This window comes from Leucoraja erinacea, chromosome 7 (genome assembly GCF_028641065.1).
Source record: "Leucoraja erinacea ecotype New England chromosome 7, Leri_hhj_1, whole genome shotgun sequence".
Taxonomy (NCBI): Eukaryota; Metazoa; Chordata; class Chondrichthyes; order Rajiformes; family Rajidae; genus Leucoraja; species Leucoraja erinaceus.
Window position 1 is genome coordinate 45,884,528 of NC_073383.1, and position 26,411 is coordinate 45,910,938.

Consider the following 26,411-nt stretch of genomic DNA (forward strand, 5'->3'; position numbering starts at 1 on the left):
TTTTTTCGGGGCCTTCTAATTGGCTGTTAAACTGTTGTGTTCAATTGTTCTTTTTGAGCTAAAAAGTGTACAACAACAATAATTACTGCAAATTATACACTTTCAACAATCTGAATATTGTACACAATACCAAACATGCAGGATAGAATCTGGACAAATGCAGCATCAGTAACTGTATACACATCTAGTTTCATTAGACAAGAAAGGGCATATTTGCAATATAGATATTACAAAGAAGGCTCACTAATTGACAACTATGGCTGTGTTTAAGAAGGAACTGCAGATGCTGGAGAATCGAAGGTACACAAAAAAGCTGGAGAAACTCAGCGGGTGCAGCAGCATCTATGGAGCGAAGGAAATAGGCAACGTTTCGGGCCGAAACCCTTCTTCAGACACCTATGGCCGGTTTGTTATACAACAATTTTAGCATATTTTACAGTGATTTTGTTTGGAGTTCACTGCCCTAAAGGACTTTGGAATCTCAGTGATCCAATGCAATCAAGATAGAGATTTTTAAATATTAAGAGAATCAAGGGATAAAGTATGGCACACAATAAAACATGACAATTTAAGACTACTTTAAAAGAAACCAGCATTACTATAGCACCATTTAGGACCCAGCAAGGCATGCATAGCAAGGGAAATCCCAGCGAGCCATGGCCCATCCCAAGAGCAGGCCCATCTCACTGGGGAAGAACCAGGAACCCAGGTGGAGGAGGAAGCCACGGTGAGGAGGACGGAGGGAGACGGCGGCGGACAAAGGGCCCGATAAAGAGAACCTGGGTGTGGTCTTATCTTCTACACTCTCAAGGTCAGCTGAGGGGAGGGGGGGAGGGGAGGGGGGGCGCCCCCTGGGGAATAAAGGCCATGTCAGTAGAGTGACGATGATTCGCGAGACAACCAGAATGGAGGTGACGGCTGCAAAGGGCCTTTGTGGCCCATTGTAGCTGGGACGGTTAAAATGGAGCCAAAACGGCACCTCTTACATATAGACGGAGGGGTCTGTTCAGTACATTCTGTACTAACCGGGGAATTGTGCTTATGTATTGTGATAGTCTTGCTGAGCTGAAAATGATTTATCTATAACTTGATACACGTGATAAGGGAACCGTCGAATCTCGGGTCATCCCCACATTCTTTGGAGTCAATAAAGTAATTCTGGAATGTAGTCAAAGTGGTGATACAAGAAGCAAGTGTTTTTTTACAGAACACACTCTTTTTGATAATAGATGTCCATTTTGTAAAGGCATAAACATTGTACAAGGTACTTCAGCAAACATTGCTGAACTGCACTATATGTCACAGCTATCTTTGCATCATGCCTAAATCAATCAATTTTGACATAAGTATGCTTGTTGTATAAAAAGTACACTTATGTCATTAAATGAACAACATTCAAGTCACCACTCTGGGACAAACAATAATTGCCTCCCTGGTTTGGAAGTACTCTACAGCAATATCTATCTGTTGGCATGACACCTTTGATTAGATAAGCTATGCCTAATTTGTGAACATTCAGTTTCTACGCTACTTCTACCGTCTCGCAAAACGTTGAAAATCAACTGGGAATATTTTTTTAATCTTTCTTTATGATAAATTAATAATCAGAATAACATGTTAAGATTACACTGGATAATATCATGCTTCTTGTGAAACCAAAGACTACAGCATTGTACCTTACTTTTTTAGTTATGTGTTCTTTGATCTTAATTCCTCAGAAAACGTTTTGGTGTGATATATTTTTGAAATGTATAACTATTACATTTTTGAAAAATATAACTATTAAATAATGAAAACAAAATTTTACTTCATGGGCAAGGTCATCAAACTACACAAAATGGAACAAAAGTGACAGAATATCTTTATTTTCACCTTTTCCGTTTCCACATGGTCACCTGTATAAATTTCCTTCCCCACTACAATGAAATTAAAATGTCTGATGTAAATGATAATTGATGATTATTCATAGTTACATTTCAGTTGTAAAGCTAATCTGCACAATTCACTTGTGCCTTTATTGTTCTGGAAACAGTTGTAAAGCTAATCTGCACAATTCACTTGTGCCTTTATTGTTCTGGAAACAGTTTTATTGTTCTGGAAACTGCAAGGTGCACTATGCAACTAAAATTAATCAGTATATTACCCACCTACACTATCGATTTGCACATTCCTTCTCTCCAGAGATGCTGGCAGAGTTACTCCAGCGTTTTGTGTCCACAATCTATCGATTTGTACTATTGACTATCGAACAAAATAAACCAAAATTCTCAAGCAAGATCTTTCGCAATGTTGCAATATTACTTTTTCCTCCAAAAATGTTGTCAACAAGCAAAACAAGTTAAACATTGTAAAAATGTATAGTTGCTTAAATATTTACTTTAAAAAAAAAAATCACATGCATGTTAAATCACATCCATGAGCAAGCGTATAAATGAAGTTGTCAAAATTCATTGATTTGCCATAAAATCTATTGATCCATCAACATGATGGGGAAACTTTTATTATCTAAATTGCGGTAATGCATGTAGACTCACCACGAGAATGTTTTGTCACTTCCAAGCGTTGGAACCCTTTAACAGTCAAAGTTATGAATTACTGCCATTCGACAAGAGCCCTAAATACTTCATTATTTCAAATTGTTGGTTATGAAATAATTATTCTGATATCTTAAAAATATAATTGTAACCCAATCTTTTTTTCTACCCAATTTCACTTTGTATTTATTCACTTGAAATATGCTTCACAGCTCATTTCATTATCCTCCCATCTGATTAGGGGACATTCACAGTTGCTTGACCCGTTTCCATTACTGCTACACGGATAGCGTGCACTTTCACTAATTTTCCATGTGTTTGGAATTTTTACAAGGACAAATCTAACTAATTAATAAGTGCCATTAGATGCTCTATTAATGAACATTTTGACTCTTTATAAATTTAAGATCCATTTTTCAAAATAATTCCACAATAGAGGATCAAGTTGACAAATGCATATTTCAGAAATCAGATCTCGACTAAAAATGATTCACTTTCTTTACCTCCAGGAACTAAGTGACAGCCAGCAACCAATAGAAACAGCCTGCACTGACACCAATTGCTTATGAAGCCACTGCTTTGCTCTGGCTGAAAACAGACAACTTACAGCACCCCATTCTCCAACACCCATGTCGATCCTTTGAGGTAGAATATTTACAGATGAATAATCACAGTAAAATGATCTAAACAATGATAAGAAACCATCCTTTCAAAATAGCAGCAATCTGTTGGTGTTCTATAAAAGGAGCTTGTAGCCTCAGATGTGCTAATTCAGCTACGAATTCTGAGACGATGACTCCTGTTTGTGCTCACATTTCTTAATTGTTGATTTCTTCAGTTTTAACTGAAAGATTTGGAAACAGCTGTTTTATTTCAACTGTTCCATCAGTGGTAAACAAAACTAGAATCAAAACACTAAGATGTCTTATCAGCAAATCTCCAGAAAAAAAATTAACATTGAAAGGCAACACTGAGGCAAATGTTATGGCAAAAATCAGTAAGCACGCATGTGGCCGTAAGGAGAACAGTTCAACAGGTTGTATTTCGTGCCCAATTAACTGCTAGCTGATGAAGTGGCTATTTTAATATTCAATCTCTTATATAGAAAACCAAATGTCCACATGAATTATCAGCAAAATCAGTTGAGGATGCTGTTCATAGACTACAGTTCAGCCTTCAACACGATAGTCCCCACCAGACTGGCCGGGAAGCTACTGGAATTGGGGCTCAACACCTCCCTGTGTGCCTGGGTCCTGGACTTTCTCACCGCCAGGCCCCAGGTAGTCAAGATGGGAGGGAATACATCGAAGTCCCTCACCCTGAGCACAGGATCGCCCCAGGGTTGCGTCCTCAGCCCCCTATTGTACTCCCTGTACACACATGACTGTGTGGCTAGGTTCAGCTCCAATTCAATAATTAAGTTTGCTGATGACACTGTGGTGGTGGGCCTGATCTCAGACCACTATGATAGAGGGAACACCGGGAGGAGGTGGGAACTGATCTAGCACTTTTCTATCTTCAGGTGCCAGGAGAACAAGAAATCCTCTTGAACATCAAAAAAAACTAAGGAGCTGATCATGGACTTTAGGAGGTCACATCATCCGAGGACGTACACTCCATTGAACTATAAATGGGGATCAATGTGGATAGGGTGAACTGTTTTAAATATCTGGGAGTCCACAGCTCCGAGGATATGACATGGGCATCACACGCCTCAGCACTCGTGAGCAAGGCAAGGCAGCGCCTTTACCACCTCAGGCAATTGAGGAAATTCAGAGTGTCTCCTAGGATCCTCCAGTGCATTCTACAGCATGCGGCGGTTTTGAAAGCATCTTGTCCGGGAACATTACCATCTGGTTCGGGAATTGCTCTGCCAAGGACAAGAAGGCTCTGCAGAGAGTAGTGCGTTCGGCCGAACGCACTGTGGGAACTTCACTCACCCCCCTGCAGGAACTATACAACAGGAGGTGCTACTCCAGAGGAAACAAAATCATGAGAGACCTCTTCCACCCCTGCAACAGACTGTTCCAGCCGCTACGGTCAGGCAAACGCTCTCCGTTGCCATGCAGTGAGAACGGAGAGGTTGAGAATTAGAAAATTTCTTCCCAGAGGCAATTCGGCACTGTCTCAAGATATTTTTTCTCACCATGATAAGTTACTAAAGCGCCAAGTACCAGAACGTGTTTTCCTTCTATTAATTTGTGTTACTCGTAAAATAATATGTGTGTTATAATTATAGTGTTTATATCCGAATGTTTGGGCATTTTTTTGGTAGTTCCAGCGAGCATTGCCACTTTGCATTTCACCTGCACATCTCGGTGGATGTAGATGTGACAAATAAACTTGACTTGACTTGACTTGAGTTTACGTTATAAAATTCTTCATGATGTACAATTCTCTCTTGGTAAATCTCTCCCAAAATACACTTTACTGTATGATAAACAATTCATAATATGAAGCATTTCTAAAGTTTGTTGACTGTGCAGTTTCCTTCTTTTAACAATTGTTCAATTGCTGTAGATCAAACTTATATTTAAAATATAAATTGTCCCCACTTATGATGTAGCATGCTTTAAGTAAGGTTCCTCTATTGCATTTGAAATTTACCATTCAACCTGCAATCCACCCCAACAGTTTAGCACAAATACATGTTTTTATCTTGGTATAGCTGATGAGAAATTAGAACTTGTCTTTTTCTTGCACAGATCCAATTTGGCAACAGCCTTTAGTCAATATCTGGAAAACATCGGAAAGCACGTCGCTGTTTTGGATCAGCATCCACTATTTTAAGTGAACAGAAAAATGTCTCAGAAAGGAACAAAACTTCTAGTTAATTTTTCTATCTTCAGGTATTTGAAATTGAGATTATCTGCTTACGAAATCTTGGTTCTGAGAGATGCTTTGGGAAACCCTAACACTATAAAAATGATCATTTGTTATTTCTTTGAAATACATTGTTAGGGTCCCTGACGTGCACGGATTAGATGTGAAAGTGGGATAACATAGAACTAGGGAACTGGTGATCAATGGCAGTGTTGACTAGGTGGGCAGAAGAGTCATTTTCCATGTTGTATCTTTAAACAAACTAAACTAAACAATTGCTTTGTTAAGGACGTATCTAGACTCGATCATTTCATCTACAGCAGCAGCACAAAAGCAACCAGAGGCAGATCCCAATAGGCTTTTCCAAAATAACAACCAGGATGGTGATCTCAAAACATGACCAGATTATTAGCTTTCAAAATTGGAACACTATTTCCTCTAGATCACAAATCACAAACATTAAAGCATTGAACAGAAAACTATGCTCTTCTTTTTGTTAAAATCTACAGCACAACCATGAAAACATTCAAAATCCACATATAGTTACAAAAAAATGGCATCAATTTTATTCAAAGTGCATCAATTTTATATAGGTAAGATTTTGATTGTTCTGCTGTTGTTCATTATAGTGTGGTTTCAATGGTATATAATTTCAGGTGAAATATTAGAAAGTTTAAGATGATTTGAATGCAGAATCAGCATTTATACTTTTGAACTACAAAGAAAAATGAATCGGTCTAAAAATAACAATCCATAATTCACAGAATGCCAAAATACATAATGTCACTATTTTCTATGTATTATACACTCTGCCCTAATGCATGAAGTCTGGTTACAGAAAAGAAAAGAGAATTAGCAAAATTTGTTTTCCAATAATTTAATTCATGCAATTAGATCTCAAGATATTTTTCTGCTTTAACATGATAAGTTACAAGAAGCGCCAAGATAGACACCATTGTATGCAGATGCTGAGAAGTGTGTTTAGCTCTGGCTGAACAAGTTCTAATCTGGTGTGTGGACTCGATAAGAAGAACATGATACCTTTTGACATAAATTATAGTCAGCTCTTCCTATCCGAATGATCAGGGCATGTCCTAACATAATTTGGTAGATGCAGTGTAAGTCAGTTGCAAACCTATCAAACATGCATTTACACTCCTACAGCAGTCTAACTGGTGGATTCTATAGACCCATTTGAATCAAAAACGTGATAGTTGAATAAGAATTTCTACAAACGCCAGTAAAAAAAAGCCCCAAGAATTTTGAACAAAGTAGAGGCTGAGACAAAGTGATGGTTATCAGAAATTATGATTAGGAAATCTATAGAACAGTCCTGAACAAAAAAAGGATATGGAGAGTGGAAGGCATTGTCATACATGAAGATCTGTATCGTTCAGAAATTATTGAATATGGGTGGAATAGTTACATACAAGTTCATTCAGTTAGTTAAAAACAGATAAAGACTGTGTTTTAAAATTATAATGCATAAGTTCAAACAAATAAAAATAAACAATTCTAGATTTTTCCTTATAGTCTTCAGAACATTATAAACAATGGTTCCCACATTGATTAAAAATAGCACTATTGATTCAGTTCCCATAGATGACATCTTTATTTAGACCCAAACATTATTCCCACTGGGGACTGACATAAAAATTAAAATGATGAATCAAAAAAGCCAAATAAGGCTTGTATTCACTGTCACTCATTTAGAAGGAATCGCCAATATATGCTAATAGTATAAAAATTTTAAAGAAACATAAATTCTTAAAGGATTGGACAGGCTAGATGCAGGAAAAATGTTCCCAATCTTGGGGTAATCCAGAACCAGGGGGTCACAGTTTAAGAATAAGGGGTAGGCCATTTAGGACTGAGATGATGAAAAACTTCTTCACCCAGAGAGTTGTGAATCTGTGGAATTCTCTGCTATCGGACTGGATTCACTGGATGTTTTCAAGAGAGAGTTAGATTTAGCTCTTAGGGCTAAAGGAATCAAGGGATATGGGGGGAAAAGTAAGAACTAATTTTAGATAATAAGCCATGATCATATTGAATGGCAGTGCTTGCTCGAAGGGCCAAATGGCAACACTGCACCTATTTTTCTATGTTTTTGCATCTATGACAGGCCACATCATTCACAACCTCACCACCATGCTCTCAAAATAGACGCATTCCTTAGTGACAGATTCATGAAAGCTTGCTTGAAATCTGTAACGTCCACTTTAATGCCTTGGAAACTCTGTGCTTCACCTGCCCAAAGTGTAGAAAGAACATTTGGAATAGTTCAAGTTCAAGTTCACATTTATTGTCACATGCACCAATTGGGACAGTGAAATTTGAGTTACCATACAGCCATACAAATAAAAATAACACAATACACAATAGAGTTTAACATAAACATCCACCACAGTGGAATCAAGATATCTTACTGTGATGGAGGGCAATAAAGTTCAGTCATCTTCCTTTTTGTTCACCCGTGGTCGGGGTCTAGACCCTCCGCAATCGCCACTACGGACGGCCCGATGTACAGGCCCTCTCGTCGGGATGATCGAGACTCCGAAGTCGGAATGGATCAGAACACATTCTACGGCTTGGAGTTTCTGTTGAGCTTCTGCTGTTGGAATAACTTAAGTCACATCCAGTGTTAACGATCCAAAGACTTTATTAGCGTTACAGCATAGGTACCTTCATCTTAGCACGTAACTCAAACGTGAGAGGCGGCAGGGTAGCTTTCTGTTAAACTAGCGGGTGTAACTACAATGTCTGACTCATAACATGAGTGACACCGATCTACATCCTCCCTCTTAAAGAATTAGCGGTCAGTACAAAACCATTGACTAAATAAGGCATGCATAGCAGTTGATAATAAGCTGGAGGAAAGTCAAACATAGCCCGGGTACTTCACGGTGGGCTTGCAAACACGACCAGCACGTGTGCGATAAAGACCATCTATGTTTTTCCCCACCGGGGACAGAGCCGGTGGCTTCACAGGTGACGGACACTGACCCAGCATTCCCGGTGATGGAACAGGAGACTGTAGTGCAGGCGGAGGAGGCATCGCCACGGGCAACGCAGCCGTTGCAGACGTGGGTTGTTGTGCTGGTGTCGGCAGATTAATGCCGCTGGACACGGACGGAAGTACACTTGTACGGTCTGGATAATATGGAGGATGAGCTGGCTCATTCACAGGCAGGATATGTTGTCTGTTACGCCTGTAGGTGCTGCCATCAGCACTTAGCGTGGCTCAGAAGCAGTTCCAGAAATTACACCGATACGGTCATGGCCTTTGTCAGTCTGCAAACAAACCACCTGTCCCTTGGTTAATGGTGGCAGCGGCCTACTTGTATTGTCATACCATTGTTTTTAAATGTCACGCTTCTGTTGTAACCTGGACTGGACTTCCGATGGTGGAACCACCAGTGGGATCAATGTCTGATCTGCCACAGGCACCGTGGCTCGGGCCAGCCTCGGCCAGCCTCGACAATAGTGATGTTGTTCTTCATGAGCAACCCTCAGGAAGTGCAGTCTCTGCTGGCCCTTTTCAGCAGCAGCAGTGGGTTCACGCTCCACGTCAGGTCTTCCCCTCAATATGGATTCCCAGGAAGCGGAAATCCGCCACCCTCTCTAACGTTGAGCAGGTGACCCCCAAAATGGGGTCACGGGAGATGTTGCGTAAGTTGAGTAGTTCCAGGAACAGGTCGGAATTAGCTCTGTGCGAATATTCCATGAGCAGTTTGGCACACTTGACAGCCCGCACAGCTAGTCCATTCGACTGTGGATATTCAGGGCTGCTGGTGATGTGGCGAAAACCACAGCGTGCAGCAAACTCCTGAAATGTTGGCTGGTAAATTGACTGCCGTTATCAGATAACTGTATGCACGGAGCTCCGTGGTCTGCAAAATGGTGAGCAAGCTTTGAAACCACCCCACGAGAAGTGGGGCTGCTAAGAAAATCAATGTCACAATAGAGTTGTCGGGCACTTGAGGAGAACGGCGAGAGATTTGATAAGACATGCCGGCAACATTAACTTCACGACCAGCAGAGTGCCCTAAAACTTGTGTATGAGCGTCAGCCATTTCAGCAATGCCACAGCGGTTTTCAGCAGTCTCTAGAGTAAGCTCAGCATCCCGCAGTAACTCGTCGCGTAATTTATCATTGCGGACACTATAGACCAAACGGTCACGGACCAGGCTATCACATATATCCCTCAAATCCCATCGTTTAGCAATGTGTTTCAATGCACTGACATACATCTCCACAGGTTCACCCTGTCTCTGGCTTTGGGAAAAGAACAAATGCCGCTCCATGACCAAGTTAGTACGCAACTCACATAACTGTCGGAATTCGCGTAGAAGGCAGTCAGGGTCTCGGATAGATTCAGCGGGAGCGATCTGGACACGAGCCGGGTCAAATCTAGCCGGATCACAATGAAATCTTCTGGCACGTTGAGCAGCTTCTGTGCCTGCTAGATTAAGAAGAATTGACGCTCGAACACCGGGAGCAGCAGTAGGGTGAGCTTCTTCAATGTAAATTGAGAGGCCTTCTTCAAATACATCCCACCGTTCTGCGAGGTCTTCATCAAACACCAGGATCTCTGGTTTACTGAGACCAGAAACCATAGCAATATATACTGGAGAAATCAACAAACTAAAATAAAAGCAATATAATTAAGCAAGAAGTGAGTCCGTGCATTCTGACACCATGTTAACATAGAAACATGGAAATTAGGCGCAGGAGTAGGCCATTCGGCCCTTCGAGCCTGCACCGCCATTCAATATGATCATGGCTGATCATCCAACTCAGTATCCCGTACCTGCCTTCTCTCCATACCCTCTGATCCCCTTAGCCACAAGGGCCAGATCTAACTCCCTCTTAAATATAGCCAATGAACTGGCCTCGACTACCCTCTGCGGCAGAGAGTTCCAGAGATGCACCACTCTCTGTGTGAAAAAAGTTCTTCCCATCTCGGTTTTAAAGGATTTCCCCCTTATGCCTTGACCCCTGTGACCCCTTGTCCTGGACTTCCCCAACATCGGGAACAATCTTCCTGCATCTAGCCTGTCCAACCCCTGAAGAATTTTGTAAGTTTCTATAAGATCCCCTCTCAATCTCCTAAATTCTAGAGAGTATAAACCAAGTCTATCCAGTCTTTCTTCATAAGACAGTCCTGACATCCCAGGAACCAGTCTGGTGAACCTTCTCTGCACTCCCTCTATGGCAATAATGTCCTTCCTCAGATTTGGAGACCAAAACTGTACGCAATACTCCAGGTGTGGTCTCACCAAGACCCTGTACAACTGCAGTAGAACCTCCCTGCTCCTATACTCAAATCCTTTTGCTATGAAAGCTAACATACCATTCGTTTTCTTCACTGCTTGCTGCACCTGCATGCCTACTTTCAATGACTGGTGTACCATGACACCCAGGTCTCGCTGCATCTCCCCTTTTCCTAGTCGGCCACCATTTAGATAATAGTCTGCTTTCCTGTTTTTGCCACCAAAATGGATAACCTCACATTTATCCACATTATACTGCATCTGCCAAACATTTGCCCACTCACCCAGCCTATCCAAGTCACCTTGCAGTCTCCTAGGATCCTCCTCACAGCTAACACTGCCCCCCAGCTTAGTGTCATCCGCAAACTTGGAGATATTGCCTTCAATTCCCTCATCCAGATCATTAATATATATTGTAAATAGCTGGGGTCCCAACACTGAGCCTTGGGGTACCCCACTAGTCACTGCCTGCCATTGTGAAAAGGACCCGTTTACTCCTACTCTTTGCTTCCTGTTTGCCAGCCAGTTCTCTATCCACATCAATACTGAACCCCCAATGCCGTGTACTTTAAGTTTGTATACTAATCTCTTATGTGGGACCTTGCCGAAAGCCTTCTGGAAGTCCAGATACACCACATCCACTGGTTCTCCCCTATCCACGCTACTTGTTACATGTTGAGCTTCTGCTGTTGGAATAACTTAAGTCACACGCAGTGATAAAGATCCATAGACTTTATTAGCGTTACAGCATAGGTAACTTCATCTTAGCACACAATTCAATAGTGAGAGAGAAAGGGCATGGAAGCTTTCTGTTAAACTAGTGGGTGTAGCTAAAAAGTACGACTCATAACACGAGTGACACTGATCTAGTTTCCGAATCGGCCGCTTCTTACCCGGGACTGCGGCTTCCGAAGTCCACAGGCCCCGCTGGGCAGAGCTCCAACCCTGGCGATCCTCAGCAAAAGATCCCAGTCTATGCGATGTTAAAGTCAATGCCACGCCTGCGGCTAGAAGCTCTGCATACCACAGCTCCATGGTGTTGAAGTCAGCAGGCCTCGCTGAATGTAGCTCCAACATTGCCAATCCTCCACAAGGATCCCAGGCTCCGCGATGATAATTCAGTGCTGGGCCTGCTGCTGAAGCTCTGGGCCGGTCTCTAGTCGGAAAGGCTGCACCAATCCAGTTGGTAGGCCGCGAGGGGAGGGGCCCATGATGCGACATGGAGAAAAGACGCATCTCCGTCCAGGCAAGTGACTGGAAAACAGTTTCCCCCAATTCCCCCCCCCCACATAAGACATACTAAGAAACATTAAAACAAACATTTACATGCACTCAAAATAACAAAAAAGGCAAAAGGACTAACAAGCTGTTGGCGCGGCAGCCACTGCGGTGGCGCCACCCGATGGAATAGAAACCATACATCAACAGTGCTCAAGCTGTGGAAGGAATGCTTCATCTCACAAAATACCCACCAACTTGACCCATCAGCCACCAACTATTCCACCTTGGGAACCCCACAAAGGCACAAGAAAAATCTGAAAAAGAATTTGGCCCTGATCTTCACACTGATGCAACAGCTCCATTAGTTGTCTCACTGTGCCCAATCTATTTAACAAAGTAAACTTGTTATTCAAAGATGCATCTAAAATTGTTTTGTTAGTGAAAATTACATCCAGAATGCTGGAGAATTTAAAGATAAGAGTTTAGAGATACAACGTGGAAACAGGCTCTTCGGCCCACTGAGTCCATAAGACCATTGTTCTCCCACATAATAGTTCTTTCCTACACACACACACATTCAAGGAGCAATTTACAGAAACAAATTAATGTACAATTCTGCACGCTTTTGGAAGTGGGAGGAAACTGAAACACCTGGAGAAGACCCAAGCTGTCAAAGGGAGAACATACAAACTCTGCACAGACAGCACCCGTACTTCAGATCTAAACAGCGTCTATGGTACCGAGACAGCAGCTCTACTGCTGCACACTGTGCCACCCTCATTTTTTACCCTATGAACAACCTCAGTTCCCAGAGCTGCAGCAAGGCTAGGAAACTGGAATCCAAAACCTACTGCTGATATCAGTTCAATCATGTTTCAATAGAACACTTAAGTTCTTCAGTGTCAAAAGATGGATCATAATTTGACAGCTAAGACCCCTGTCCCACGGTACAAGTTTATTCCAAGAGTTCTCCCGAGTTTGCCCTCATTCGAACTCAGAGATTTACGGTAATGGCCACTCGTCGGTACTCGGGGCTCTCGTGGACATTTTTCATCACGTTGAAAAATCTTCACGAGTCTTCCCGAGCTTACCTGCCTTTAGCGAGTCTTCCCGAGAACCTGCCATTAGCACTAAGAGTCCACGAGCTCCGATGTACCCGCTACTTTCATTCTTCGTGCTTACCACGAGGTTGATTTTTTTTTTAACTCGGGAGAGCTCTTGGAATGAACTCGTACCGTGGGACAGGGCTATAACACATCGAAGACTAAGACAAACAAAGACAAATTGAGTGGCAGTCACAAATGATTATAGAAAGGAGGAATTTGTAACTTGGAATTTTCTTCAAAAAACTGAAGAATGGGATTGTACGGTATCTGTGTCACAACCTGCAATGGAGCAAACAGATGGGTTTTCAAGGAACAGCCTTTGTTAACAACCAGTAAACTAACATGCAAATCGATACCACTGCAGAAGGTTCCTTCATGAATTAGGTTACTTACTCTGACAAGTTCACTCAGATAACATTGACTGAAACCAATGTCATGCTGCAAACTTACGCAGTGAGATCTTACAGACATTAATCAAATAGAGTCCACCTGATATCCCCATCTCCGACTTGCATTTCAACGAGTTCAGAGCCCAACATGACACCGAGCTCTTCTTCTGTCACCTCTGCCTTAAATTCTATTTGTTTGTCAAGGAGTCCGCTCCACCCCTGCTTTCCCATTCCTTTACAAGTGCCCAACACTTCCTTTCATCATAAGCACTTTTTACCCGCTTGACTTTTCCAGTTACAATTTTCGACACGTCACCAGCATTGATTTCTCCATTCTCCTTACCCATTCCATTCCCTTCTCTCAGTTTCTCCATCTCTGCTGCATTTGTTCTCGAATTGAGGCTTTCAGCGCTAGAACTTTTGAAATGTCCTTCAGGAAACATGGTTTGCCCTCTTCCACAGTTGGAGCCTTCACTCACATTTCCTCCATTTCACACAGATCTGCTCCCACATAGGTTTTCTCTCCCAATGCTCACTTTTTCCCATATGTCCCCCGTCCCCGCCCAGTCCTCCATAATGTTTGGGACAAAGACCCATCATTTATTTATTTGCCTCTGTACTCCACAATTTGAAATTTGTAATAGAAAAAAAAAAAAATCACATGTGGTTAAATTGCACATTGTCAGATTTTATTAAAGGCCATTTTTATACATTTTGGTTTCACCATGTAGAAATTACAGCTGTGTATATACATGGCAGAGCACCAAAGCATATTCCTTGCATGTGAATACTTGGCCAATAAACTTATTCATTCATTCACTCACAGAGTCCCCCCCATTTCAGGGCACCATAATGTTTGGTACACATGGCTTCACAGATTTTTGTAATTGGTCAGGTGTGTTTAAATGTCTCCTTAATGCAGGTATAAGAGAACTCTCAGCACCTAGTCTTTCCTCCAGTCTTTCCATCATCTTTGGAAACTTTTATTGCCGTTTATCAACATGAGGACCAATGAAAGTCAAATAAGCCATTATGAGACTGAGAAACAAGAATAAAACTGTTAGACATCAGCCAAACCTTAGGCTTACCAAAATCAACTGTTTGGAACATCATTAACAAAGAAAGCAAGCACTGGTGAGCTTACTAATCGCAAAGGGACTGGCAGGCCAAGGAAGACCTCCACAGGTGATGACAGAAGAATTCTCTCTATAATAAAGTAAAATCCCCAAACACCTGTCCGACAGATCAGAAACACTCTTCAGGTGTGGATTTGACTTCATGAACAGAAATACAGAGGCTACACTGTAAAAATCAAACCACTGGTTAGCCGCAACAATAGGATGGCCAGGTTACAGTTTGCCAATAAGTACTGGAAAATGGTTAAAAATGTGTGGAAGATTTTGCATTAAATCAGATTGCTGTAAATCAGCTCATTTGTAATCCGGAGAGTCTCTGTACTGTGACCCAAACTGTGTAGATTGTCATGTGTTGAGCCTGTTCTGTGACAAACTTTGCTGCCTTAAAAGTTTCAAATGCTGATTGTTTAAGTTCACTGCCATGCAAATGAATCACTGCACATGCCTTTATGAAGGTATCAAAAATGTGAAGGAACAGACTTAGAAACATAGAAACATAGAAATTAGGTGCAGGAGTAGGCCATTCGGCCCTTCGAGCCTGCACCGCCATTCAATATGATCATGGCTGATCATCCAACTCAGTATCCCGTACCTGCCTTCTCTCCATACCCCCTGATCCCCTTAGCCACAAGGGCCACATCTAACTCCCTCTTAAATATAGCCAATGAACTGGCCTCAACTACCCTCTGTGGCAGAGAGTTCCAGAGATTCACCACTCTCTGCGTGAAAAAAGTTCTTCTCATCTCGGTTTTAAAAGATTTCCCCTTTATCCTTAAGCTGTGACCCCTTGTCCTGGACTTCCCTAACATCGGGAACAATCTTCCTGCATCTAGCCTGTCCAACCCCTTAAGAATTTTGTAAGTTTCTATAAGACTTCAAAAATCCTTTTGAATGGAATCAAACTACAACCATACAATTAATAGTCTTAAAGCACAATGAGTCACTATTTTTAGTACCTAAAGCAGGGGTCGGCAATCTATGGCCCACGGGCCGAATGCGGCCCGTAACTCGAAATCATCCGGCCCACAGGATTTTTTTTTCCCCACAAGCATCCGGCCCACAGTCGGATTTTATTTGCTCAGCGCACCCTGGAACCATTCCGGCCAGCAGACATATTTTTTTCCCCATTCCGAGCAATCCTTTGCTGATAAAAAAAAAAAAATCGGAACTGATGTAATCCCACAAACGGGGCAAAAGGTGGACCGAGAACAGTGAGCGCAGCAAAACAGCAGAGTGAGTGCGGCAAAATGGCAGACAGTGCGCGCAGCAAAACTTCGATTGGCAATGGCGGAAAGCGACTCTCTTGATGTTCAAGAAACAAAATGCAAATCAGAAAGGAACACTCGTGCTAGCTATGTAGTTTCTAAGTTTATAGCAGAAAAAATGAAGCCCTTCACTGACGGAGATTTTGTGAAAGAATGTTTGTTGGCAGTTGTGGACATTCTGTGTCCCGAGAAAAAGATTTCATCTTCAAATGTCAGTCTCTCTGCAAGAACAGTTGCACAACGAATAGAAGAAATGTCAGCGGATGTGAAAAACAGTTTAAAGGGCTATTGCAAAGATTTCCATTTCTTTTCAGTAGCGCACGATGAGAGTACAGATACCAAAGACACCGACCGCTCAGCTTGCAAAGTTTGCATATGGAGTAAATTCAGCTTTTAAAACTGTTGAGGAGTTTGTTCAACTGGGACCTATGAAGGGTACTACCACAGGAGCAGACATTCTTGAAGCATTGCTCAAGTATACTACAAACATGGAGCTGGATCTAAGTTAGTACGAGTAGCAACTGATGGACCGCCAGCAATGTTTGGAGAAAAGAAAGGTGTCATGGCTCCAAAAGCACATGAAAGGCCTTGGAATTAACCACAAAATATACACTGCCTAATCCACCTGCATTTCGTTGCACCAATGCATTTCGTTGTCTCTGTACTGTACACTGACAATGACAATTAAAATTGAATCTGAATCTGAATCTGAATCTGGAAGCAGTGTGTGCCAAGTCTTCAAATTTGAAGGATGTGATGAACATAGTGGTAAGAGCAGTGATATTGTCTCAGGGACTGAACCATCATCAGTTTCAACAACTTTTGTCAGAAGTAGGGGCCCAATATGGAGACCTGCTCTACTTCTGCGACAATCGGTGGCTCAGTCGAGGTGCATTGTTAGAAAGAGTATATGCTCTGCGGGAAAAAATAGCAACATTCCTCGAAGGTAAAAATGTGAATGCCTCAGAATTTCGCAATCCTAAATGGTTTTGAGTCGAGGATGTCTGGTAGATGTAACAGCTCATTTAAACAACCTCAACTTGTAACTTCAGGGAAGAAATCAACTCATACACGAGATGTGTGGACACATCGTCGTCTTCGAGAGAAAACTACAACTGTGGGAATGTCAGCTTGAAAAATCATGCTCCGCTCGTTTCCCTAAACTCCAGGCGACAGACACCAACACATTTGTGACTGTGATGTATGACTTGAAAACTGAGTTGTCTTCACGTTTCGCTGACATTTGCTCTCACAAGCGCATTCAGGCTGTTTGCTACTCCATTTGACGTGGACATCGAAATCGCACCAGAAAATGATCAAATGGAACTTATTGAGAGGCAGTGCAGCAATTTATTAAGATCTAAATTTAATTCAACGGACGTATCTCTACTAGAGTGCTACAAGAAATATCTTCTTGAAACTGGTATGCACACCAACTTGGTAGATCACACAAAAAAAACACATCAATGTTCGACAGTACTTATATGTGCGAGCAACTATTCTCAAAAATGAAATCCACGAAGAGTAAATAAAGAAACCGACTGACTGATGCCCAATTAGATGGCGTCTTGCATCAAGCCTCGTCCACACTGTCACCTAATATTGAGAGAATGTCGAGCAAAAAAAGCCACCAAGTGTCACACTGACTGCTATGAGACAAACAAACAGACAGACAGAGAGGGGCGAGTCCGTAATGGCTTCTCGCAAGCAGCCTGTCGTGGCCCTTCTCTGTTTTTGTTGTTTTGAGTGTGTGTTAAAGGGTATGTTTTGGTGTTTCTTCGTATGTTTTACGTGGGGGAGAGGGCAGAGAATAGGGGAAAACTTTTCTTGTGTTGCAATCCGTCCCGACGCCGGAGTTTCGATCATCCCGACGAGGGTGTGAACATCGGGCCATCGTCACAGTGAGGAATGTTGATTCCACTGTAGTGGATGTTAGTTAAATTGTGTTGGTTGATGTTAAATTATTACTTTTGCAATGTTGATTCCACTGTCGTCGATGCTTATGTTAAATTGTGTTAAATGGTTGTGTTAAATTAAATTGTTGTTTTTGCACAATAAACGCAAAGTTGATCTTAAGTTTCTTGAGGGTTGTTTCAATACCAGTGTCTCAAACTAACTCCTATGTTCAGTAGACATAATATTTCTTAAATATATAAATAGGCCAAAGTTTATTAACAATGGCAATAGATGTGGCTCTCCAACCGCTCACAGACCTGGGACCCGACCCCTAGGCAGAACCGGGTTGTCGACCCCTGATCTAAAGTAAAACACCGACAGTGGTTATAAATTGTCCCTTTACATGTCAAGATCTGTGGTAACAAAGTTACAGATTCTTAGTGTAAATACATGTACTTTAATAAAGTCAACTTGGCTCTTTAGTGTGTTATGATACAAGTTTTCAACTGGAATTCACTATCTCAGAAGTCAACATTTTTCAGTTTATTAATTTCCATAACTTAATGCTAATTATAAAAATCTACAATGATAATGCCATCTCCCTTTAGGCAACTGATATCATCGTACACAAATTAAAATCAAAAACCATACATCATTGACAAACAATACATCCATGGAATATTTTCTTATAATAAGTAGTTTCAGGTGAAGTTTCCAGTGTATCCTAAATTCTGCAAGTAAAACTGTACAAATAAATGGAAATTAAGTAAATACCTAATCCATAGTAATGAAACCTATGGTTTCAAAACAAATGCACAAATAAGAATTCTGACCCTCTAACCATAGCTATTTATGTGCCTCCATGTGTAGAGAGCACATTTTTAAATTATACACTTATGATCTTTTACCACAAGTTTCCAAACTACATCGAAGGGCAGGCCATCATAGATTGGATATTACGCATGGCTCAATGAGAAAGATTTAATTAATAATCATGTGCAAGGGTTAGTGAAGTTATTCAGGTATCAGTGCTGAGCTCCACTGATCCCCAATAGCTTTAGACACCTTTACCAAAAAATGGATATACCTATCATTGAGTGTGCCTAATGAAGATCCACTGGACTCATACCCAGTGTGACAGGAGGTAGAGCTGTATATACTGGATTTTATAAGAATCAGAGGGGATCTCATTGAAACATTGAAAATTCTGGCATACATTCTGCATGCAGACAGGATGTTTCCCCGTGCTGGTGGTCCAGAACAAGCAGTCACATTCTCAGGACATCGAGTAAGATATTTAGGACTGCGAAGAGAATAAATTTATTCACTCAAATTGCAGTGAACCTATTGAATTCTCTATCAAAGAAGGCAGAGAGAGCCAAGTCATTAAATACATTTAAAGAAAAGGTAGATAGATTTTTAAGACTCAAAGAGCATCAAGGGAGGGTGGGAATATGTTATTGAGAAAGAGATTCAGCAATGAATATAATGATTGATGGAGCAGTTCTGAAGGCCAAATGGTCTTTTAGTTTTTATCTTGTTATGTAATATATTATAAATTACGAGTGATCACATGATCCTACAAAACTCTGAAACCATGGCTGTTCAGTTGTCATAGGCTAGCTACTTGTCATAGGAAGTACAGGAATAGGATTAACCATTCAGTCACTCAAGTCTGCTCCATCATTGTACAAGATCATGTTTATCATGATAATCTGCTCGGGCTAATCTTTACCCCATAACCCTAGATATCATTAAATCTATTGATTTCAGTTATCGAATATTTCAACTATCAAGAGTTCCAGATTTACACTACCTTACCTTAATAATGTGACTGAGGTTCAGTTCTTAGAGTTGCACCCACTGAATATGAATTCCCCCACCAAAAGAATTGAGTTAAACACCAATCATATTGAACACAGCGATTTGATTTAGCTTCAAGATTTTCATCATTCAATTATTGTAGCTACAATCTGAAGATAAAAAGCCCCTGTCCCACTTGCTGGTCCTTAGCACGCTCATTACGCGACCTCGCTGCCGCGTTGAGGCGCGTCGATCCCGCGAGAGTCGCGAGCGTCATCATGCGCCTGCACAGCCGTCTGGAGCACGTGACTTAATTTGAAGATAGACACAAAATGCAGGAGTAACTCAGTGGGACCGGCAGCATCTCTGGAGAGAAGCAATGGGTGATGTTTCGGTTCGAGACCTTTCTTCAGTCTTCATTTGCCTGCTTCTGCTGCTGTTGGAGGTGAGACGTTGCGTCGCACCAGTCTTGGGCCTGTCCCACTTTGGCCTTCAGTTACGCGACAGGCTGTGAAGATTTCATTCGGTACAAAATCCCGGAGCACCGCGCGATACCGCGCACAACTCCATACCCCTCCGCGCTTCGCAGTGGGACCGGCCCCACGCCACCACACGATGCCCATGCGCCTCAACGCGACGACGAGGTCGCGTAATTTGCATGCCAAGGACATGCAAGTGGGACAGGGCCTCAAGGAACTGCAGAGGCTGGAATCCTAACAAAAACATTAAGTGCTGGAGGAACTCAGCAGGTGATGATCTGTGTTGCAGCCCTTCTACAAACAATATATTTTTCCCGAAGAGAGACACAAAAAAGCTGCAGTAACTTCAGACTAGCTTTGAGAACCTAAGTTGAAGTTAGGTTGAAACCAGCATCTGCAGTTCCTTCCTACAATATATATTTTCTGATGTCTGTTGTTGCAAAATTGAACACAACACTCCTAGTGGTTTTAGTTAATGTTATGTAAAATAGAAGCATACCATCATCACCTTTGCATTCCTACCCCTTTAATGTGAACTCTAACGACCTATTTGACTTTGTACTTGCTATCAGTAATTTCTACATGTGGGCAGCTAACTTTCCTTATCAACTGCTACCAAACGCGCATAATTCAGGTTGATTTGCATTCTTGCCACCACTGAAAATGAGAGCAGTAAAGAATGAGAAAGAACCACATGTCTCAGCAAAACTCATTTACTCTTCCAGCTAATGTTACCATAGTGTCATTTCATTACATTTCAAGTAACTGCAATATTCCTGCTGCATTCATTTTACTAATCGGCTATGAGATATATGCCCAATGAACACAGTTCAATAATTTCAGTGTACCCTGCCCCCCTTTCCTTAGTATACTTTAAATAGGCTGACCTGCATTCAACTTCATCCTAAATATACTGTGATGATAACACATCAAACTACCTTCTTCCCATATTGTAAATCCTATCCGGGTTAATTTTGCAATCCATTTGCAGTTAGAATTAGTGCGTCTGCTTTAATAGTCTTTGTGACAGGATTGCTGTTTTGGGCCCTTATATATCTCATGACCAAAAGTGAACACAGTTTTCAAAGATACCGAAAATCAGATTGAGAATTGTAGACAAAATAATAAATGTTGCTGTTGATTCCACTCAAATTAATTTACAAATTCACTGACCTGTGCTATCAAGGATAAACACCAAAGCACATGTCCAGTGGGCAGTTAAAGATTTCTCAAGCCAACCACTAACCAAATAAATGGTAAACAAACACGCAGGTCTGATAATGGGAGTCAAGGAGCAAATCACTTTTCCAATAGGTGTATATTGGGATACACAATCAAGCTACGAACAATCAGTAAAGAGAGTTTGGACATGCTCATATCATTGAGCAGTATTTGTCGATGCAAACAGCACTGATGTACAGATGGATCTTGGGGTCCAAGTCCATAACTCCCTGAAAGCAGCAACACAGGTAGATGAATGGTAAAGAAAGCATATGGTACGCTTGCCTTCATCAGCCAGGGCAGAGTCAGGAAATCATGTTAGAGTTTTATAAAACTTTGGTCAGGCCACATTTGGAGTGTTGTGTGCAGTTTGGTTGCCCCATCACAGAAGGTTTTGGAGAAGACACACAAGAGGTTTACCAGCATTCTGCCTGGAATACAGGGTATAGCATGGAGAGGTTTGATTTCACTGGACCATCAGACCAACCTTAAATTCTGTAAAATTATGAAAGGCATAAATAGAGTAGACTCTCAGAATCTTTTTCCTAGGATGGAAATGTCAAAGACTAGAGGGCCTAGCTTTCAGGTCAGAGGAACAAAGTTTAAAGGAGATGTGCGGGGTAAGTATTTTTCTTAGAGTGGGTGGGTGCCTGGAAAATGCTGCCAGGCCAGTGGAAGAAGCAGATGCGGTAGTGGCCGTTTAATCTGCTTTTATTAAGGCACATGAATAAGCAGGGTATGGAGGGATATGGGTCATTTGCAGGCAGAAGGGAATAGTTTATTTTGGCATCATGTTTAGTACAAACATAGTTGACTGAAGGGCCTGCCCTGAACTGTACTATTTATGTTTTATGTATGTCCAGCCCAATATTTTGATACGCCTTGAGATATGAACCATCTATAAAGCAGCTTCACATGAACAACGGCTCAAGGCAGTGGCACACCACTACCTCCTTAAAAGCAATTAGGGATCAGCAACAAAGGAATGTTTGTTGGCAGAAAAGAATGATCATCATTAAACATTGCAAAACAATAGTTATTGAAAAATGATGCTGAAATTAAGCCAATTAAGGTGGACCAAGCAAGTAATCGTGTCCATGCAACACACAAAACAAATCTTGCATAGGGAGCTGGGGCAGGCAAAAGAGGCTCAATGACACTAGCTCTTTAAAGAAAAGTTGAAGATTAGGCCTCAAGCATTATCACAAATCCCAATGATTTAATCAAAGTCACACTGGATACAGATCGATAGAACCCCTTGGCCAAATCAACAGCCACAGTCTGAGCCATAATGACAACATTCATCAGGATGCAAGTGAAACCCAATACAGAGCAACAGCATCAAACACAGTTACAGATTTACTTAGCCTCTGCTGGGGAGTGACTGCACACCAGATTCCTAAGCCTAAATGATACAATAATATTAAAGGTCTTAAAGGCTTCACCAATCCCATTATCAGCTTGTATAAAAATAATTACAAATCACCGAGAACCAGGCATGCTCTCAATGTGTCAGTGAGAGACACCTATCTCCGAGCACTCTATATTTGAAATATTATTCCTTCAGGAAAGGAAAAAAGACAGGGATTACCTGATATTTTCTAAGCTACAAAACGATAAAACATTCTCCGAGCTGTTGCAGTAAAATCCAGGTATATTCACATCATTGCCCATTTTTCTCTCACACCTCAAAGTGCACTACATCTTCCTTCATTCTTGTTCTGTGTCCAAGCATTCTCCATCTAGCCAACCATTTGAGTTTGTTTGAAATTGCTTTCACAGTAACCACTGTTTACAAACAAACAGTAATCATTAGAAATGAAAAACATAAGGTAACAATAATCCTCCCAACCTGACTAGTAATCATTAATCTGGGGGCTAAATGCATCAGTATAATATATAAAAGCAAGAGATAGGAGCCAGACGCAATTATTCGGTCCCTCGCCTCTCCTCAGTCATTCTTTAAGAACAGACATGATCTATTACCTCAGCACCACATGCCTGCACTAATCCCCACATCCCATAATTTAATTGGGTTCAATCAATAAATAAACAGTCTTGAATATAATCAGTGACTCAGGATCACACAACCTTCTTGGGTAGAGAATTCCAAAAATTCACCACCCTCTGGGTGAATCAATTTCTCATGATCTGTGTCCTGAATGGTTTACTTCTTAGTCTAGGTAAAGTATCAACTCCAAAACTATCTTGTTGAGCCTTTTTTATTATTTTGTAGGTTTAAATAAATCATTATTCTAAACTCACGAGGAATGCTATGACTTAATCTCCAGTCACACAACATAGCCACCATCCCAGGAATCATTCTCGTGAATTTATCAGAAAGTGAATAAGTGACAGATGGCATTATCCTGCAGTTATTGGTGAGTTTGAGGTTATGATTTTTTTACATATGCATACACACACACACTAACAAAACACTCCCATTCCAATAATATACAAAAGTGCTTTGTACTTTTAATTCAATACTATCACAACGCATGATAGAAGAATTGTATTTTTCTTTAATCGCATTTCCTTTCTGATTGCGCTTTAGGAAGGTGATTATCAAAGGAGGAGGCGAGGAGGGGGCACAGTGGCACAGCTGCTAATGCAGCTGCCTTACAGCACCAAAGACCCAGGTTCTATCCTGACCTCAGGTGCTATCTGTGTGGAGTTTGCACATTTTGACTGTGACCGTGTGGATTTCCTCTGGGTGCTCTGGTTTCCTTCCACATCCCAAAGATATGCTGGATTGCAGATTAATTGACCTCTGTAAAATTGCTGCCAGCGTGTAGGGAGTGGATGGAAAAGTGGGATAACATAGAACTAGTGTAGACTCACTGGGCTGAAAATCCATGCTGTATCTCTAAATTTAAATCTGTTTTTCCCGAATCACTGCAATCCATTTGAACACAAATGCATACCTTCAGGTAAGCATTTGCTAAATTTGGACTTGGGGGTAAATGAACGATGAGTAAAATATTTCCAGGTTAAAACATGTCCGATTGGAAAACCTCCAGGTTGTAATGTTTTTACATCTTGTGGCCTTATCCAACAGATGTCACAGGTGAGGAATGCTGGCAAAAGAAGTTTTCATGTATTCCCGTCCTGATGCTGGATGAAATAAATCTTTAAAGAGTTGGATGGAGTGTTTTGTCCCTGTTGTCAAGTTCCTCGTGTGTTCCTGATCCTTTATACATCCTAGCAAATAGAGAGCATTCCTTTATACTTTCCATGGAGCAAAAGCTTTAGAGAATCAAGAGGCGAGCTATTTATCATAGTATTCCTGGCATGTCCTTTTCAGTTTCAGGTCAAGGTTAGCAACCAGGAATTTGATAGCGAGTATATTGGAGATTGTCAAATGTCAAGGGGAGGTAGTTAAGATTCTGTTGCTAGAGATGGCTATTAAGTGGCATAAACATAATTTCCTATTAATCAAGGCAAAACTCTTGCTGCATGTGATACTGTTACAGCTGACACAAATGGTCCAAAACACTGTAGACATCCCACGTATCTTAGATACAACAACTAAAGATACTTGGAGGCAGAAGACATCTGCAGCAAGGTCCTGGTGGTGAGATGACCGAATTTCAAAAGACAATCATTTTCTTTTGTGCTAGGTGGTCAGTGGGGAGTATTCCACTATCTCATTGCCTCCCACTTATTGATTCCTTCTGTATCCTATTATCTAGGAAATATAGCTTGAAAAATATTTAATCAGTCTAATTCCAAGTGTCTGGGAGGCATTTCTATCTTAAGTTTAAATAGGGACATTAAAATAGAAATACAAAAATCATCAATTACCTACATAAAAGTTACAATTCAATAAAACAAAAAGTTACAAGTGGCTAATGTTTAAGAAAGAACTGCAGATGCTGGAAAAATCAAAGGTAGGCAAAAATGCTGGAGAAACTCAGCGGGTGAGGCAGCATCCATGGAGCGAAGGAATAGGTGACGTTTCGGGTCGAGATCTTCCTTCAGACTAAGTGGCCAATGTGATCACATGTAAAATCACACAAAGATCATGTACTGATTAATGCTAGAATGAATTGAAGTCACGTTCATTTAACTGGCTGGGATAGTTATAATGCACAAAGTGATATAAAATGTTCATATTATACTTTGCGATTGAGATCATTTATAGCAGTACATCAAGGTCACTTTCAGTACATGATTCTGAAAATGGTTTCTAGTTCCATCCACGTTCTGATGCAGGATGATGTAGTAAAATTTGACTTTAGAGAAATTTCACCCAAGAGGAGAGAGGGAAATTTCCCAGAGACCATATTTTTACAAAGAAAAGCTCCTGTTGCAGGTTATTATTCACATCTGCATACACTGAAGTGCTGATTCCTACACTGGCTCCCGATATACACTTTAACACCACAATAGACTACATAAGAAAGCCCAACAAAAGCTAAAAGTTCCGTGATTTAATTAAATTGTCAGGCAAATTTCATTCACACATAGTTTCTTCTTCAATTGCATGTGGACCGTTTACATAGTGCATTTTTAGTTTAAAAATCAAAGGGAAAAAAAAATGAACATACCATTTACTCATTACGCCCATAACAGTGTACACAATATGTTAATTCAACCAGTTCTTTTATTTGCTCAATTCAAACCTATTACATTCTTACAAATTAGTCATTGCAAAAGATTAAACAAAACTCATTAATATAAGGACCTTCAAATATTTTTCCTTTCAGTTTATTCAGATTAAGAGTAGCATTTTATTGTTCTGGTGCCATTTGAACACAATTGAAAATGGATAAAATTAATCCTTAACCCAGACAGGAAAATAAAAGATACAATAAAAAAACAGCAATAGATGGACTCAATGATACAGCTTCCTCCTGGAGTCATTGGTATTTAATCAGTACTATTTTGATCATGGCTTTGCCTCATTCACTGACAAGCTGCTTAAAAGCAAACAGACTGCACCTGAATAATTATATGCAGTGACCTGGCAGAGGTTTAATAATACTGTTTAATTTGTAATCATATAAATGTTGTATGCAGTAAATTAGAATTCCTGACTGTAACAGGCCTCAAATTATTAGATGGAACAATCTACATCACGCACGGCCACCTGAAGTACTGAATCAAACCAACTAAATGCCACACTAAACAAAACTATTTTCTGCACAAGCTATTGCAATTGTAAATGCAATCACATTAGTGGAAGAAAATTTGATATAGGCAAGTTGGAAAATGCAGCTAAAAGTTCTTGACAGCCATCCATTTTCTCTTTAGTTCTCA

At 40.9% G+C, this 26,411-nt stretch overlaps 1 protein-coding gene across 2 annotated transcripts in view; it reads right to left on the bottom strand.

Moving 5' to 3' along the window:
* The window catches only part of agap1 (ArfGAP with GTPase domain, ankyrin repeat and PH domain 1), a 566,650-nt gene that overhangs the window by 539,259 nt on the left and 980 nt on the right, over positions 1–26,411 (bottom strand). The gene's annotated exons all lie outside the window — the stretch shown is intronic.